This window comes from Aulonocara sp. 'chitande type north' Nkhata Bay, linkage group LG14 (genome assembly GCF_057382095.1).
Source record: "Aulonocara sp. 'chitande type north' Nkhata Bay isolate Kocher_YH1m ecotype deep benthic linkage group LG14, A_spYH_male_GT1.1, whole genome shotgun sequence".
NCBI lineage: Eukaryota > Metazoa > Chordata > Actinopteri > Cichliformes > Cichlidae > Aulonocara > Aulonocara sp. 'chitande type north' Nkhata Bay.
In genome coordinates, this window is record NC_141357.1 from 32832882 (window position 1) to 32849938 (window position 17057).

Sequence of the window (17057 nt, forward strand, 5' to 3'; positions counted from 1 at the left end):
TTGAGGCATTTCAGTGCAAGGCGAGAGATGAATTTGAAGTCAAGGAAAGTTCTTAAACTTTTTTCTTTACTCATTTTGCCCCCATATTTTTTAAGCACAATTACTGATTTATTTTTACTTCAGTAACCATGCACAATCTGTCTCAGCTCTGGTCTCTGTCACACTCTTTACATGTACACACATGTAAAAGATATTCACCTCTTGGCAGCTTAGATCGAGTACAAGGTTTGGACACAATTAACCCCAGTTTACTGACCACAGTGGACTCATTTTCTCAATTTTCAAAATCAAAAATATGTCTTCGGTCTGTAAGCAGGTATTTAGCAATTGCGCTAGATGGCAGTATTGTTCTGTTGAAAACCCAGTGTCCACCACTCCCATCCAGACACCAATGATATATGGCATTATGAATGTAATTCTAGCCTCTTAAGCTGAGTTGTTCTGCACACACCTGCTCATAAAATGAATCTGTCATGATTTAGTAAGCTGCACTGGAATGAATAGTTGTAAAGTAATTTTTTAATTTCTTGGTCTTTTTTCATTTTTGGTTTAAAAGAATCCTCACTCACCACCAATAAGATGCTGTAAGCATAAACAATTATGGTGCATATATCCATTGTAATGCACCCTCTGCTATGAAGCTAACATTGTCTGCCAGTCTTTTGTTTTACCTCCTGCCAGTTAGGTTTATTGGAAACTGGTCAACATTACCCCCTGCCGTGGGGAAAAACAATATCTGGCAACTTGCAATACAGCAAACTATGCTCACAGAAGGCATATGGATTTTCTGTCTCTGAGTTAACATCAACTGATACATTCAGATTAGACCCCGCTGATGATGGAGCCACTGCTGAAAGCCTCGCTTTCATTTGTGGCACACAGGAGTAGCAATGTTTGTCAAAGGGATTAACAAGATCTGTGTTAGTTCTGACCTGAATACCAAGAGGCAGATATCTTGGTAAACGAAATAACAATCAGCAGATTATCTAGCATGGCGTGTGAGGTCCTTTGATGCAAAAAGGAAAAACAAAAATACAGGAGCTCATAATGTCAAGTGCATGCACACATATGAACTCAACAGAATCTGTATTGAAGAAAACCCTACTGCAGAAGTTCAATTTCCAGTGTGCACAATAACGTCTGTGCAACACTGGAAATTGAGAATCTACTTCCATGTTTGCCCTCTCACTGACCTTTCACAGCTTGTCCTCGTGTCTTGTTAACACCACAAGGCTGAAAGCACTGTGGAAGATGATATTCACGAGCCTTTTTTACCCCTCTCCATGACAACTTTTGTCACTCACAGAATAACCATTGCATGTTTACAACTGAGGGCAAATAAATACTGTAATAGTAAGACTTTCCATGTAGGTTGCTGAAGCATCACCGTTATCTTAAAATAATTTTAAGTTTTACAAATTATGTAAAAAAAAATGCTAGATGAAATTAACTGAGAATCACTCCTCGTATCAGGTTATACCCTATTTGCTTGTAAATATTACATATTTATTTGACATTTCTCTCAAATGCAAAGTACTATATCTTTAAAAGCCCCTCTATATTTCAATGTCAACAAGTGCCTTTCTATTACCAGTACAGAGAGCCACTGATGTATTCATTCTTCCAAAGATTTCCTTTCTAAGTCTTCAAATAGATCTTTTGCCTGCAACAAACTGAACTTTGAATCCTTAAATTTGGAAATGCTATTTTATCACAAAGCATGTTGTAGGCTGCTTCCCATCTTTTCAAGGGCATCATGCTGCAAGTTCTTTAAGGATTGTAAACAAGGTCAGTGCTGAGAGATCTCTTCACAGTACGCCCTGCAGTTCTCACATCTTATTTTGCAAGTGCTCAACCAGCGGGAGCAGTTAGAATTACAATCAGAAACAGGTTTACGTACACATACGAGGAGTGTCAATCAAGAAATAGAGGGTAACTAGTGTTTATGCAAATAAAAACAAATGAATATATATCTACCGAAAAGACAAGTGATCAGTTAACATTCATTTTAACTCATGGGAAATCCCTGCCTGACCCCCTTTTTGTCCATGTTGTAAGATTAAACAAAACAGTGGTTTGCTTTCAGCACAGTATATTTATTTCCATATGCATGTCATGTCTCACCGCTTTCCATTTAAGTCTGCATTCATTTTCAGTAGCTCTGACGCACTGTTTTCTACCTCGAGGGTGTTGTGGGTATGCTTGCTTACATCTCTGTGTTTTTGTCAGTGTGATAACAATTGCAAGCTGTGCAGCTGACAAAAGTCCTGGCTAGATTAAAGACAATACTGCCTCAAAATTCTTCATCGCCAGCAGATGCTACTCATATTGAAAGACAAAACTCTCACACTGATAAATATCAATCAAAAATCAACTCCCTGCTCAGATGACAGATTTTGATATCTGCTGCTGCTGTTTTGACCTTTCACTTAAAACCTGGGCTGTCAAGAGGCTGCAGAAAAGCTACATGATAGCATCACTTTAGTAAATGCAATTATGGCTTGGTGTTTTTTCTCATGTCTTAATAATTAACACAGAATAAACACAAAATATTGCACTACTGATTAACTCCATATACACACACACACATACACATCTATGTGCGTGTGTGTTACTTGTTGAGTCCCTTTCACATTGAACAACCCATCCATCCATCTAAGTCGGGTCACACTTGGGGGAGCTAAGTATCCATAGCATGTTTTAGCCAAGCAATTTCCTCAGGTTTCCCCACTCATAGTTGGTCACGCTCCATCAGAGTCACAGCTAGAGATTTTGTGGCTCTTGACAACAGCTAAACAGAAGCTTTAATACAATGAATATCCTGGGTATTTTCCAAGGGCCTGTCCAGCTCTTGGCCCCCTGAATTATTCAAGGTATGTGTTTGTGGTCAGTAAACACTTACTGATGTCACCCTTGTTGCGTCAGTTTCTGCTCCTGTATTTCAGTCACTATTAAAAGCAAAGGATGACAGGTTGAAAGAAAAAAGAAAAAACAGATGTGGATGTACTTTAGATTTTTTTCTAACTGGATATCAAAAAAACCTTCTTGACGTTGTCCTACCACATACTCTGCTTGATGGGTCAAGACTCATCAGTTTTACTTCTGCGCCAAATCTTTGACAATGTGAACAACAGCACCACATTGTTATTTTATAACCCAAACTGGGCAAATGCTCCCTGCTGTGTACTAGCTTCCCAAACTTTCTTAATTTCCTGTCTTTGATAATTGCAAACGGGAGAAGCAGCAGGGTGTAACTGCTGGGCTACTCCAACACCACCTCAGGAGACACGGTCATTAGCCATTTCCAAATACGCCAAACACATTTTGACAGGTTTGGCATATTCCCGTAGCCATCTCATCATTTTCCTCCGGGTAAAAAGCATGCCCATGCACCGTTAACAGGAATAAACGCAAAGTTTGATAACTGCTGTAATTGCTCTTAATGAGGAGAAATACAGACTCCTTTATAAACTAAATAAGACATTCACTTGAAATTGATGTACGATTGCTCCGAATGACTTCAAAGACAGACAGCAGGGCAGCAGCTAGAATAAAGATAGCTTCAAACGTACAAACAATTAGCTATGTTGCTTTTAAAACAGCTGTCCAAAGCAACTAGACTCTGTGTGTTGCCTCACCCGAGTGTTCCCAGATAAAACAAATCACAATTGGTTATTTATTTATTTGTCTGTTTGTTTTATTTCTCTGATGTTCTCCAGCACTGTGCGGCAGAGGTTGGTGTTAACTGTATGAAAATGAATTGAGGTGGCAGTCGATGTTCAGTAGCTCTGTGTAAATAAAATTCCATGTAGATACAGCAACGGCATGAGCTGTGAAGTGTCTTTACTAACATTGTTTACCTGATGGGCTGGCTCTACATGTTCTGTTACTTCCTAACAAAGGGGAAAAGACAAGCAAAACAGAAACAACACTGTTTAAACTAATGTTAATGAAACATTTTCATGCTTAATTATCGTCTTTTGGGGCAATTTGAAATCCAGGCATCAGCACAAAGCAGGAGTGACAAACCGATTTGGCACAATGACCAATATCTGGTGGTCAAAATGTGATTACAGCTATAAAGTTATTTAGTAATAGTAGGTAATTCCTCTGTGGCCTTGTTATTAATACTCAGAGCTTCTCAGCAATAAAAAGACCACTCGTTATAATTGGCACAATTGCAAAATTAACAGAATTAGCTGTGAGACTCTGCAAGTTGTCACTTACCCTGCAGCCATGTTCAGTTTTTACTCTGAAATGCAGTCCATTTGTGCTTGTGTCCAACACCTTAGAGCACAGAACAAAGAAAAAACAACAACTGTGTTTTCTTCCATTATTATCCCTTTACTGGCTTTAAGTAGCAGATTTGAAAAACAAGGTTGTTGCATAACACCTCTGTTGAAGGCTGGACATGTATAACCCTCTGTGGTAATGCAATGTAGCCAAGTCTGTCATTGCACAAGGCACGATAACACTTCTTCGTGCAAATTCTGCTTGTCTTCATGCAAAGTGCGAACGTGAGTAACATTCTCACCTCAAAATAGATGTTACTTTGTGAAATCATCAAAACTGACTGCCAACAAGGCCCACAGAGCTGTTCAGTTATTGAGTTGTAGCGTGTCTAACTGCCTCGGAGAAATAATCTCTCCAACTTATGACTCTTAACATCCTCTAAAAGAAAATTTCTCTCTGGCTACTGTCATGTGAAAATGGTCAAAGATGTTAGGTTGAGAGTACATTGTTTGGGCTCCCTGTATCACACTGAGGACATGATCTGATCTGCAGATATAAATGATATGCCTATCATCCTAAGGAGAGCAAGTTGTATTATACCACCTGCACATCCCCTGAGAAGCATAATAATCTTTAAAAGCAGAGACAATCCCATTACCTGTCACAGATTTATTCCCTCATAATTGCCAGAGCCTTCCCTTTGGGAGGAATAGGGGGTGAAGGACAGCAGACTCACTGATACCAGACTTATCTTCGGGAAAAATCTAGGGGACATCTATTTTAGGCTGTTCTCAAAACCTTGAAAAAGGATTTTTGGTATAAAACAGTGCTGCAATAACACCCATGCATCGAAACCTGATGCTGAAGACCAGCAAACCTCAAGACTTTATACTTTCAACAGTCACCACACTACAGCTGGTAATATCGGTTGTTGATCTTTAATTTAATATTATCCTGCATATAGTAAGAGTCAGTACATTAGCCCTTTCATGCATAGTGGACACTACAGTGGACAGCTATTCAAAGGCTGTTTCCTTGTATTTGTGTCATTGTTGATGGTATACTTGCACATAAACCAGGAGGATGTGTCATTCCACACCCTGCCACCCACTGGTGGTTTAATGTTACTATAGATGTATGATGTGTGTCATTGTAATTATTGTTATTTAACCCTGTCATGCATGAATTATGGCAACCTCAATCAGGATTTTTTTTCTTCAGTATTTTTTTCATCTGTTCATGCCTAAAGATGAATAAAAATACTTAAGAAAAAATCCTGATTGAGGTTGTCATAATTCATGCATGAAGGGGTAAGCCTAAAACTTAAAAAATGTAAAGGCTTAATTCCCTGGACAATACAAAGTTTACAATCTTTGTATGTCCGTTTGTTATTAAATGCAACATCCATGAAATTTGATAACAAGTTGGACAACAGGCCAAGAAAAAATTAGTTTTTGTACAGAGCAAGGCATTAGACCTGATTAATCTGTTAAATTTACATCAAAAAAGATTCTTTTTTTTTTTTTTAATGGAAAAAATACAATATAAAGTGTTAAATGAGTGCTAAAATGACATGTAATGTTGGTAATGACTATCTATCTACCAGTTGCCATTTAATGGCTATCCAGCTACCAAATTATCCATTTAGTCAACCATTCACTGGGAGCAGGCTGAGCAAATTTTGTCTTGACTAAGCAGATGTGGTTAACAAAGGCAGTCAAAGCAAATCACTTTTGTTCACACTTTTCAAGATCAGCAATAGAAAAGAAAAAAAGCACCTCTGTGAGCTGACCTGAGAGACTCTCTGTCACCAAAGATCACACGGTCCGTACAGTTGTTTGTTCTGCTCCTGCTGCTCCGTTTGTTCAGCTTTATCTCCAAGCCAACCCAATTACAGAGCATCAAAATACCTTGGGTCTTCTTGTCCACTAAATGGCTCCGAGTTTTTCTTTCTTCCCTTGACAAAAAAAAGAAAGAAAGAAAGAAAATAAATAAATAAATAAACAAGGCACGAATCAACTGAAGCAAAAAGGTACTGCAAGCTGGTGAAAACTGAACATAATCATCAAAAGCCTCCAGTACTTGTACGCTTTATAGCGGGTTCTGTCTTTTTCACAACAATGCAAATGTGTTAAATTAACGAATCAATTGACAGTATTGTAGTAGCATAAATCATTCAGAACCAGCCAGCATAAATCATATTCCAGCTCGTTATTGTTCTTTCATGTTATGACAGTTTCTCTATCTCTCTCCTGCTCTCTCTCTCTTTTTCTTTGAGCCCCTCATTTGTTTAGATGATCTGACTAATGTCCAAGAAATTGTTCTGTCCAGGCGTGTGCTTGGCTGAGCGGACTGTTTGCTTGTCTGGTATGTGTTGTGCATCTGGGTGCAGGTAGAGCGCTGCAATTCTGTGAGTGATGGCACGCCCCTGTTTTTAATGAACTGTTTATCTGCTGTTTGGTTGCTGGAAATGTTTGATGTTTGCCCATGGAGAGACAGTGACGGCGAGAGAGAGAGCGAGAGCGAGAACTCCTTCTTGTGACACGTTGTTGTGTCTCATTTGAAATCCGCACATTTCTGTAAACTTTAAAAGTGCAATGAAAGATGAAAGCGGAATTAGCTCAAATAATTTATAGGATTTATAAGAAGTTGCAGGGTATCAAATGTTGTTTCAATTTCCTTTGTGATCTCCCTCGTAAGATCTTTCATCTTTTGGTATGACGCATAACAGTTCCTTCAGGAAAGTACGATCAAATTTACCGATCCTTCAGGAAAAATCAGGTCACTGCAACAGCCACAAATATGGTAGTAATAGGATATTTCCAGTCTAGTGGTGAAGTACATAATTTACACTGTTAAACACATTTCAGAAATTAGGCAATTTAGCCCAACAATTTAGAAGCAAACATTTAAAAAAAAGAAAAGAAAGAAAAAAAAAAGCTCTGAATAATGAGTTTGAGTGTGTTTTTGTAATTTGGGCATGTGTTACAGCTGCAGGAAAGATTTCACTTTTCTTGACCATTGTGAGTAGATATTTTACTCCAACTGAAAGTGAATGGTTTAGTAGAGACTGAAGTTACACAACAAGCTTTTATGATATTGGGGACTATAATGTCCATCTGCTTAGGCCCTGCTTTAAAATCAAATCTTTAAATGAAGCTTAAACAGCTGTTGTTGTGAAGTGCGCCTGATGCAATAAATTTTTCATCCAAAAACACAAGGAATAGATTATTCCTTATTAGCAAGTTGGCCAAAGTCATTCCTATAAGTTAGTTTTCCATCAATTCTGACAACATTTAGATATCCAATAAGGTTCTGTAGATATTTTGCTCTGTTTGCATCATATGAAAGTAACAATGTGTCTTCCAGTACTCAGTAACATTTACCCAATCACTATTTCCATGCAGTCAGTGATAAAGCAATGAAATTATAAAGACACCATGCCTCTTTATGTCCTTGTTCACGTTTGTGATATGGTAATGTATGTATATCAAGGGTCCATTAGCATCTCTGTCCCATGAGATATGTCTGCATCTACTGATTGTATTTCTGGGGCCAGAGAATTCATATAGACAAGCTGAAATTTTTTTCTCTTATTTTCCCTCGTCTGGTAAATTGTTCCATTAGCCTTCCGCCGAAAAATAATTCTAGGCTTTCCAAATGCCAGCCTATTCTCCAGCGATATCAATAATTATTACTAGTTTCCGACAACACAATTACATGTTGGAAAGACGTGCTTCTAAGTGCTCTGTGCTGTGGAATACAGATCGCAAGAGAATCTATTTTGTCTGTGACGCTTGTGTCTCTCTGTGTGTCTATGTGTGTGAAAAAATAAAATTAACAGCATTTATCTTATTTCTGTTTTCAGCAGAAAAATCTAACAAGTAGAATTTCTTCCCATGCAGGAATGCATGTGCATGATCACATCCTCTCAGAAGTTTGCAAATATCTCAAACTTTCACTGAAACCGTGCTGGCTTGCATCTCCAAAGCAGATGTTTGTAATAGGTGAAATCCTCTCGAGCAGCTGCATTCAATACTGGTTCATTGACCATACAAAGACAAATGACTAACAGCTGTTTGACTAGCTGCACTCACATTCTCTACAGGTGAATTTTCATGTTTTACTGTATTCCTCTTCTTTGTTGTACACTCTACTATTTATCCCCCACAATATGCTCACTCAGAGTACACAAACCAACAAGATTAGCTGTATGTTATTATACCTGTTATTACTCTTTGTCTGTGTGGAGCTTTCACGTTTTCCCTTTTCTCAGTTTTCGTCTGTGTGCCCTGACTGCCCTGATTGGCATAAATGTAGGGGCGGGAATGTTGATTGTCTGTCTCTTCAGCAGTGTTGGTCAAGTTACTTGAAAAAAATAATCAGTAACTAAATACTGATTACTTCCCCCCAAAAGTAATCCCGTTACTTTACTGATCACTTATTTTCAAAAGTAATTAGTTACTTAGTTACTTAGTTACTTTTTAAAAACAAGATTTACAACCTGAATAGGTGAGAAAGCGATAGATCTTTCAGCCCAATTCTACTTTTTCTGCATAATCCATCATACAAAATGTAATCAAATGGAAAAGTCTCTTTTTTTTAACTTGTTTTATCAGTTTTAATCTTTTAACTTTATGCATCAAGCAAAAATTAAATTATATGCAACATTCTCTGACTTGAAGAAATTTGTTTAACATTTAAACCTATTTTCTACACATTCCAGCACATAAAATAAAATATTTTTTGTGTTTACACTCACTCTTTCAAATAGATGCAAGTAAAACACAGAAGAAAATAAATAAAGTCAAAGACTAGAGGTCCTTTTGCTCTATTTTCACCTGTAAAGCAGGAGCGGGGTAGGCAGAGGTTTACCCTGGTGCAGGTGTGCCGCGGTCAGTGGAAGAATCCGCGAGTTTCTCTGTGAATTTCCAATTACGTCGTTGCGCACTCGGTGCTTGTTTAGGGGTTTTTTTCTCTGTAAAAAGAAGTTTTCTTCCCACGCACAACGGACACTAATGTTTTTGTCACTTTTTATGGAATCAAACTCAAAGTAAGGACAGTACTTCCACGCTTTAAACGCTGCACGCTCATACTCTCTCCCGCACTCATTATATTATCCATTGTTGATCTGCACACAGCTGTTGTCACGAAAGTCACACTCGCTTACGTCCTTGTCATGAGACATTCTCGCAAAAAAAAAAAAATCACGGTTTTAGTAATGCAGTAACACAGCGTTCCTACGGGAAAGTAACGGTAATCTAATTACCGTTTTGCAATAGTAATCCCTTTCTTTACTCGTTACTTGAAAAAAGTAATCAGATTACAGTAACACGTTACAAGTAACGCTCTGCTCTTCAGCCCTGCAATAGCCTGGTGATTGATTCAGGGTGTACACTACCAACTGACCAATATCAGCTGGGATAGATGGTAGCCCCTCATAACCCACTGCAGGATAAAGCGAGTATAACTTAGTGGGTCATCCCACTGTTTTACCTCTTGCTCTAATGCCTGCACTCTATAAAAATGGTACAATTATGCACAGCTTTGTAGCTTATGCAAAGCCAACTACTTCACATGAACCTGTGCACTAGGTTCAAGGTGTGATGATTGGCTGTAAAAGTAAATGTAAGGATTGATTTGCATGCACAGCAGCATAATGATGGATTCATCAATAAACCTCCAACCCCAACCTGTTAATGAGTCAAATATTTAATCAAATTGGAGCTCCAATCAATAGATTCTGATCCTCAACACGAGGACTCATTAATGTGTTCTATTGACATTAACACCGAAATGCAAATCTGCATACAAACAATGCCACATTCACGCTTCGGTCGAGATCTACCTGCTGGTTTCCAAGTGAAATATTCACATGCAGAGCAATGCATTTTACAAAACATACAACTGCAAAAGTCATTCTCTTAATGGAGAACAGTTGATTTTTTTATTTTTATCTACATGATAGCAGTCTTTTTTATAGTAATCTCTTCTCATTAAGCACTCTACAGCATTTTAGCTTCATGTAAGCTCTAATTCTATCAATCAGGACAAATATCATCAGTATGAGTGTAGTCTTCTGTGACCTTTTCAGACTGCGTTATGATAGTGAACACAGTGAGAAGGTCAGCGTGTGTCCTCTTTGTTCAGAGGAGGAAGCATAGCACAGTGTGAGCTGCTCTAATTTAAGATATTAGAGCGAAAGCTGAGGAATGTGTCAATGCAGAAAAGCTGACATAAACGAGCACACAGCAGAGAGTCCAAAGTGGCATATTTATCGAGCATTTTCACCTATCGCGAGTTAGTTGAGGCGCACAGGTGTGAGTTATACTGTAAATGTGAAAGAATTATTGTACTGCATTGTCTGATCTGTGGGCAGACTGCAAATAAATAAATAAATAAAACACAATCTATTAATATTTCTTATTGTGGAAATCTGCTTGTTCTGAGCTGGCATAAGTCACAAAAGATAAAGCGATTATCATGTCTCAGGTATTGTGACCGATTTAGTTCAACTAATTGAACTCATAAGTTTAATGTAAGACTTTATCATTTCTTGGCTTAAAGCAAACAAATGGAAAATATGTATATTTATAACATTTCCGGGTAAACAACATGGTAAATAATTTACTGAGAATTTGTGCTTTCTTCTTTAAAACAAACCACCTCATTAATAGGCTAAACACTTACTCCAACAGAAGTTTTTCTGACTCCCCAACTGAACTCTAACACCAAATTATGAGTTCTTTCTGCCTTCATAAATATATATTTGCCCACAGCATCTCTATCTACGGAACAAACTGAGAGCTCTGACTCACCTAAGCTACTTAATTCTAGTCAGGTAAGGCTGAACTTAAAACAACCCCAGCTTTGACTTTATTAATTAATTTCCTGGGGACTTTTTATTGATTGCAAAACAGTGGCTGAATAGAGCTGCTGGTGTATGTTAAGGGTAAATATAATACAAATATGAAGAGAAGAGCCGTGGGCTGCTGAAACGAATTTCAATTTGTCTGTCTATCGCTGATAGACGCAGAAACAAAGTGGCGTAACAGCTCAAGGTAAAAAGGACTGCATGATGGTTTATGTTTACAATGTTTGTTGTTATAAACTAGGCAGTATGTCCCAATGTGAATTAAAAGAAGTGGAGGAAAACTACTTGCCAGGGGACGAGTCTTTTAAACAGTTTAACAAAATAATGCATAGGAACCAGTTCAGGAATGATTGAAATGTCTTTCAGTATTAAGGGAAAAAAACTGGAGCATTAAAGAAACATCCTAAATTAACCTAATGGCCCAGGCCACTTGCATTGCTCTTAAAATTGGGGCATATTTGCAACATAACCTTCAAGTAATGCAACATTTTCTCATAACGTCTCCGTTTTTTTGGAAATCTTATCACACCGCAGAAAGAAAAACTCCAACGTGTTTTGGATCCACATAATTAAAAGCACTAATGGTGGAGCAGATTTATTTCATGTCTTTGTTTTCAGCTGGAGCTAGATGTCGAGAAGAAGGAAGCTTGAAAGGGAATCCTTTACTGTTTCTATTAATAAAATCCTGAAGGAGGGAGAAAGAGCCTGAAACTGGGTGATGAGCAGCCTAATAAAGAAAGATGGATTTCAGGTTCGAGTACTTTTCCTGATCTTCAGGAGAAGAATAATGAGTTTCTTTGTTTGACAGTTGGTTAACAGAGTGGATTTGTGCAATCCCTTTGTTCTTTTTCTATCTATTTAAAGTAGTTTGAACTCTAGTTTCTTAAAGGTTGTTGAATTTAGGAATCTGGAAATATGTTTGTCTTAAATATGTTAATTAGTGCAGCTTGAATTAGCCTAGCTATGCATATTTAATTTACAGTGAATACTGGGTGACACTGTTAGTTATACTTCAGTATATTATTATTCCAGCATAGTTTTATTCCAGTAAAGCCAGCCAACTAACAGCCATCTACTGTCCACAAACCCTGTGAGATTTGTCTCCTTCAATCTTTGCGTCTTTACTTGAAATAGAACAGAATAGAATATTGATAATTGTACATGTACAACAAAATTATAGTGGCAGCCAGCATTATAATGATGCTGACGACTTACCTTTTATTAATCGGATAATTTCCATCTGAGCAACGGTTAAACTACTGCAGAGAACTCTTTCTCTTTAAATGTATCTCTCATCTCATTACAAAGCTTTTTGCCCAACTATGTGTATTGCAAACATTTAATAAATGAGGCAAAATATTTCATAATTATGAATGAAACTAAAACGAGTTTTACACTACAGCCAGGTGTGACATCAAATTTAAAGCTCTACTGAAAGCCATTTTTATGCAGCAAAGAACATAACAATCTAGAACTAACATTACATTAAAATGCAGTCTATCACCGCCACCGCTTTTATACCATCGGCAGCGGGACACCATCTGTTGGCCAGTAGATGCTTTTGTACCACTTTCGTGTGACCTCGGCAGTGTGGCGCGTTCATTTAACCACTTCACTGTTCACAGCGAGTCACTTTTTACATCACCCTTTGCTGCATGTTAAATTCATGCTATTCAGGAATAATCACACAACACTTCAGTGCAAAATGTGACATTTAACATATAGTGAACTGTGGACACACTGCGCAGCTGCCATTCATGGATAAAGGAGAATAACTACACTGTGGTGGGTGTATTCTGGCTGGCAGGCAGGCAAGGTCAAAGGTGAGGCTGAACATACTTTACTGTTATAAACACATTTTTACCTGAGGAAACAGTTTACTTTTTAAACTAGAATAAATATTTGAATTCCACTACTGTTTTAGCTGATTTGGAAGTAAAATGCTGTTATGTTGGTAAATGTCAGTTTTATAAAGAGGATATTTTCCAAATGATAACACCAGGGAGCTCTTTGTTGTGGCACATCCTGTACTTGAAGTTGTGATATTTGCACATTGACTGTCTCGTATGTGTAGGTGTTATCATGGCATTTAATGTTTCCAGAACAAAGCACAAATAGTGATAACAGAATAGGACAAAAGGGCTTTTTTGCACATAATGCTTACTTACTTTTTAATTTTGTAATTAACATACATGAATCTTAAGCTCATCTTAATCGAATTGTGTTGGGTTTTAATTAAGGACTATTTTAAAACTACAATGGGATTCGCTGGTATCACTCCTTGTCTGATAAATGCAAGGAGGGCAGGGGAAATGAACATACCTCTCCCTGAATTAAATAGATTCGGAGAGATGCTTGAAGATGAAACGGTAAATTAATAACAATGAAAGGCTGAACCGTATTACAGAAATGTACTGTGTCAGTTGGTTGACATGCAATGAAAAACAAAATAAAAACCAATACACATGGCCTTGTCCTTCTAGGATTTTGCCTGATCCCTTTCTCTCATATCTTCTTGCCTCGCTTGATGCTCCATCTGTTATGATTGATAGAAATTACACAGCTATAGTTGACAGAGAACAATTCCACTGCATATCCACAGAAAAGATAATAACAGGAAAGGTGCTTTTGCCACACAGATTTAGATCAAAGCGGCAGGCCAAGAGTTCGTCTGCTCTAGAAGGTGAAAACAATATCAGAGGTGAATAGTTTCACTTGGAATAATTCTCCAAATGCACATGACATTACACTTTAATGAAGCTCATGTCTATGAATGTAATCTCTGTGATAACCGTGCCATGCAGGCTGTATTAGACGCACTGTAATGCATTGGTACTGCTTTGCCACAGAGGCTGTGCATGTGAGGGACACACTGTGTAATATCATCTCAATGTCATCCCAGAGATTATTGTGAAATAGCTTTGGAGTTACTGATGGAGCTGAAAGCGTGAACTAATAATAGCACGAACAAATAATGCTTCATCAACTGAGAGGATGACAAAGAATGATCAAGGGAACCGCCTCTGAGGTGCAGCTTTAAATGGGTGGGTGGGTCCACGCTCAGATACTCATTACGTTATTAGAGATAATCAGTTTGTGGTTTTCAAAGTATTGTTTTGTGATGAAGCGTTGGAGTTTACTATTTTTGGTAAGCTCACATTCCCTCCACATGCTCTGTCAACTATTACTCAGGTGGTAATTTCATGTGATTTTTGCAGAACTTGAAATTGCCTCTGGAGGGAACTTGTTACAATCAAAGGTGTTTGCATGGGATTAGAGCACAGATATAGCTCGCTAGCCAGTGTATGATTGCAACCACACCTTCACTCAAAGTACAGGGCCTTGTGGCTCAGCTGGGTTCTGCTCTGCGTGGCACTGTCAAACGCAGGTTGTTTTATTGTGTAGTTCTTTTCAAATCAATACTTCATAAAACTTACGCATACCAAATGAGCAAAAGTACATTATATCGTGACTATATGGCTGAATGATTCTTTCAGCCATGCCAAAACCATACCCAGTCCCAAAGAACTGACCAATAATTCACAATGGTAAGACTGAAGTAAATTATATGAGTAAACGTATTTATATGTATTCTGTGCTTCAGCAGAGTAGACATCCTCATGTTAATATTCAAATTCTTAACAACACGTTATACTCCACGTCCATATATGGGGGGCAAAGGTGTAAATGCCAAAAGTCGTGGCGGTGTTAAAGAGTTTTCTGTCGAGGTTTTGCTGTTTCACAGGCTGGCTGGCCCCTGGTCAGAGGCGCCCTTGTATTCTGAAGAGCACACAGAACTCAAGGTCTGCTGGTCCTTCCATGCTTTGCTGCTTCCTGCTGCAGGGAATGGGAGATGCTTTATCACGATGATGAAGACTGCTTTGCTGTCTGCCCAGCACCAAGCCATCTCTATTTGATAAGAAAATGTTTTGGGTTTGTTTTTTTTGTCTGTAATCAACATGCAAAAATGATCCTCTGTGCAAAGACTTTATGCAATACTAAATGTAGGACAAAAAAATTAAATGGTAATGCACTGTACGGCTTCTTCTAGTAATACAGCATTGATAACTTTGCGATGGTACATTTTTATTTTTAAAAAATGGATATCCCTGACTATTTGACTTTTCAGAGTTTCATTCAGTATTTATGTTTCCTCGTGGTGGTGAAAACAACTTCCAGTGAAGAATAACCTCATAGAGGGAAAATGGTAGACTCAATTTGCAGCCTTATCCCTTGTCATTTTATTTTATTTTATTTTTTCTTACATTTACTGTTATAGTTTATCACAGATACAATAATGTGCTGAGAGTTGTTTTACAATATGTCAAGTATCGCAGAATTGCTATATCCTGATATTATTGTTGATTATTTTGTGATTCTCGCACAAATAAACTGCCTGTTCTTGTATTCAATTAGACTTATTTTGTTGCAGTGTTTAGCATATCATGAGGTTGTTGAGGCATATTATAAAAATCTACCTTAAAGTGTTCTTAAAGGCTATTAAATGGCATTCACATAATACGAAAGCTTGTAGTCACTTTGGCTTCAGCAGCTGCAGGGGCTCACTGTATGTGTCACAATGGGAGCAGACGTACACTTTGTTGTTAACGCAGTGAAGCAGATGTGATTCTAAAGCTCCCCAAAGGAGAAAGCAAACTGAAAACAGAGGACCCAAAGGATCTGGGGGGAAAAAAAAACAATGAATCACGCAATTGTTGCATACATTCTTCTTTTTTCAGATATATATGTCACCAGTGGGCTCAGTGGGTTCAGCACAACCAGTCTTGCTCAGTCTTTGTTTGTTTTTTCTGTGAAATTTAAAAACTCTGAACATATGGGTGCAGGTTTTCCTCTTTTTTGTCCAAAAACTTTCCAAGTAACACTCTTAGAATAAAAGAAACAGCAAAATGAAATATTACTGTAAAATATTTATGCATTTTAGATGTGCAAAGAATATGCATAAACCCAGTGCAGTGTTTTTAACTGTCAACTTGTCTGAGTTTTTAATATAATCCAATCACAAATCATGTAATATGTATCTCCATTATCAAAATTATTGGGAGCAGATGTAATATTAAAGTTTTCCATTATGCTAAGAAATTTGAGTTTATCCATTTCCAACAGCCTTTTGAAGCTTTTAGAAAAGGACAATATTACTTTCATCTGACTTTTATAATATTCCAAAATGAAACTTGTATTGTTTTGTTGGAGCTAAGGTCTCCAACAATGCTAGTGTTAGCGGCGCTAACGGCTGCAGACAGGAAGATACTGCCAGCACCGGAAACGTGCTCGTCATCTCCGAGCATGAAGTAAGGAGAGCCTTCAAAAGAGTGAACACCAGGAAAGCAGCAGGACCAGACGGCATCCCAGGTCGTATCCTAAGAGACTGCGCATACCAGCTAGCTCCTGTGTTCACTGAGATATTCAACATCTCTTTATCTCAGTCGGTGATCCCCACATGCTTCAAAGAGTCCATCATTGTTCCTGTCCCGAAGAAACCCCACCCTGCTTCTCTCAATGACTATCGCCCTGTAGCCCTCACCTCAGTAGTGATGAAGTGCTTTGAACGCCTGGTCAGAGACTTCATCATTTCTTCACTACCAGACACACTGGACCCACTACAGTTCGCTTACCGTCCAAATCGTTCCACAGACGATGCCATCTCTCATCTCCTCCACACATCACTCACTCACTTGGACACTAGAAGGGGGAATTATGTTAAAATGCTCTTCATAGACTACAGCTCTGCATTTAATACCATAATTCCCTCCACACTCACCACCAAGCTGGAGCATCTGGGACTCAGCTCATCTATGTGTCAGTGGATCTCCAACTTCCTAACTGGCAGACCACAGGCAGTAAGGATGGGCGGACATGTCTCAGCCTCCACCACTCTCAGCACTGGAGCCCCCCAGGGGTGTGTTCTGAGCCCCCTGCTGTACTCTTTGTA